Below are 2,507 nucleotides of genomic sequence, written 5' to 3'. Positions count from 1 at the left end.
TGCGTAGCACTGTAAAACTAACCTCAGTGATCGAGGCGAAGCCGAGCCACACCAAATCAAGTTGGGACGGGGCGAGGCCGAGCTTTACCAAATCAAAAAAATGAAAGAAAAAGAATCTAGTTGTATTCTATAGTTTTAGAGTACACGACTACAGAAAATCGCTAAAAAGGAAGTCTTGAATTTTAAGGGATGCCTAAACACAAAGAAAGTAAATAACAAAAAAAAATCGATATAAAAGAAGTCTTGAATTTTAAGGGGATGCCTAAATATTAAGGGGTGGCCTAAACCTGTTTGACAAAAAAAGACTGTAAACAAGAGACCTTCTTAGTTTAAAAGATAACTGTACATCCCATGACGGAATTTAGTAGTTGGGCATGGACTAGGAAACTCCCTTTACTATCTAAGAAGTTTATATAGATATTCTTGCATGACAAGAAACCAAATTTGGAGAGTTATATAGGCTTCTTGGTTAAAAATATCGGGTTTACAATTTTTTTCTAATCGTTGATTTGGTTTTACAAATCATGACTAGTTTGGGAAAGCCAAAACTAGCTAATGCTACTACAATTGGTTATCCCGGTTCAAAAAATTTAACTCGAAACAGACACCCAGTTCGTGTAGCTAATTATCAGTTGAAGAAACAATTTGATTCTGTTAACATCTCCGGGGTTTCTTGCAATTCTTGGTATATATCAGCATCAGCTAATTCGAAGTTTAATTCTTTTTACGCGTCCAGAAAACAAAATCATCGAAGACGTCCATTTATCAATGGTGCACGTAGATTTTGGGATAGATCGCATCAAATATCACAAGATCCAAGAATTATATCAATCACAGTTTTGATCGGTGGTGGAGTTTAATTATTGTATGGGGATCAGAAAGAATTCCTTGTTCAAATAGGATCCATTTAATTTTTTTATCAAAAGGTTTAGAGAGAATTATTGGAGAACTCAGTTTTAGTGACTTGATGAAAAAAAGTATGAAGGGAAAATTCTTCCGGAAACACATCCAGATAGTGTCAGGGTTCGATTAATAGCCAAAAATATAATTGAAGCTTTACAAAGGGGGTTAAGATATGAGCAAGTGGGGAGTGATCTTGGATACAAGAATGTCGATACAAGAAAGAAGTAGTGGTCAAGCAAACAATGGTTCTAAAGTTGCTGCGTACCATTTAGATGGATTAAAATGGGAGATTTTGGTTGTTAACGAACCAACTGTCAATGCATTTGCTGTGCCTGGTGGAAAGATTGTTGTTTTCACTGGTTTGCTTGATAACTTTAAATCAGATGCTGAAGTAGCCACAATACTTGCGCACGAGGTATTGGTTTTTCTGCTTCTTAGAATTCTTAATGTCGCTTTTGGCGTTATGGGCTCTAGTTGACATTAATATATATTTTTTACTCTTGTAATTTTATTTTATTCCGATGATGTTTTCTAATATACGGTTGATATGATATTTTGATATCAGGTTGGACATGTTGTGGCAAGACATGGAGCAGAAAACATCTCAGACACTATGTTTTTTCATTTTCTAAAAACGATTATGGATATTCTGATTAATGATAAGAGTGAGAATAAATCAAAAAATACTACGGAGAATCAATCAGAAAATACGAATGAGACGGCTGATCTAGATGACGCGTTTAAATATCTCCTGCTTGATCTGCCTTTCTCTCGAAGGTATTTATTGTGGTTTCTGCAGTATTACTTTTTCAAGCAGAAGTCAGTCTAAATAGAACTCGAACAAGAGAAGTTCAAAGCTAGTTAGTTTTTCGTTTACTCAAAACTCGTCAAAATATAGTTTTAACTTTGCCGAGCATGCTTGACACTGGCTTCATGTAATGTTTTTATGTTTCTTGCTTGTGGCACTTATTTGATCTGCATGTTAATTTTCTTTCATTAGGATGGAAAAGGAGGCAGATTATATTGGATTACTCTTGCTTGCCTCAGCGGGATATGATCCCAGTCGAAAACTGTGATGACGTGTCAGAGAATTTTTTGGCGATTTTTCTAGGTCTCCGTCTTGCATTTTTGTCCGACATGGCGGATGCATCTCAGCCTGATTCAAGTTCTTCACAGAGAAATAGGAATCAAAGATCATCACCAGTGGTGGAAACAAGGTTGGGTTTATCTGATTTCCCACCTTAATTGATTCTTATGGTAAAAATGGAGGTAAGAACTCAAACCCTAGTTCTGGAAATTTGGGTTTTAATGGAGGTAATAAAGAGATGAATTGGTCTTCTGTTCTTCTGCCAAACAAGATAAGTGAATATTATTCATTATATTATCAACCCTCTACTTTGATTGAAGGCAAGGAGGTGGTCTCAATCTCTTCTGAAATTCTAAAAGAAGTAACTAGAGACTGTGAGAACTTGGTTGTTGGCTACTTCATTGGAAAAAGACGCTCCTTCTCCGGAAGTTCAATTTGCAATTGCCAACATATGGAAGATGAAAGCAGAGGTAAAAATTCCTATCCATGGAAGCAATGCTTTCTTCTTTGAATTTTT

At 35.9% G+C, this 2,507-nt stretch overlaps 1 pseudogene; it reads left to right on the top strand.

The window, feature by feature from the left end:
• The first annotated feature begins 524 nt into the window (after positions 1-524).
• Positions 525-1,979, top strand: LOC113305302 (annotated as a pseudogene).
• The last annotated feature ends 528 nt before the right edge of the window (positions 1,980-2,507 follow it).

This window comes from Papaver somniferum, chromosome 8, assembly GCF_003573695.1.
Source record: "Papaver somniferum cultivar HN1 chromosome 8, ASM357369v1, whole genome shotgun sequence".
Lineage (NCBI taxonomy): Eukaryota > Viridiplantae > Streptophyta > Magnoliopsida > Ranunculales > Papaveraceae > Papaver > Papaver somniferum.
This window is presented reverse-complemented; position numbering and strand designations above follow the sequence as displayed.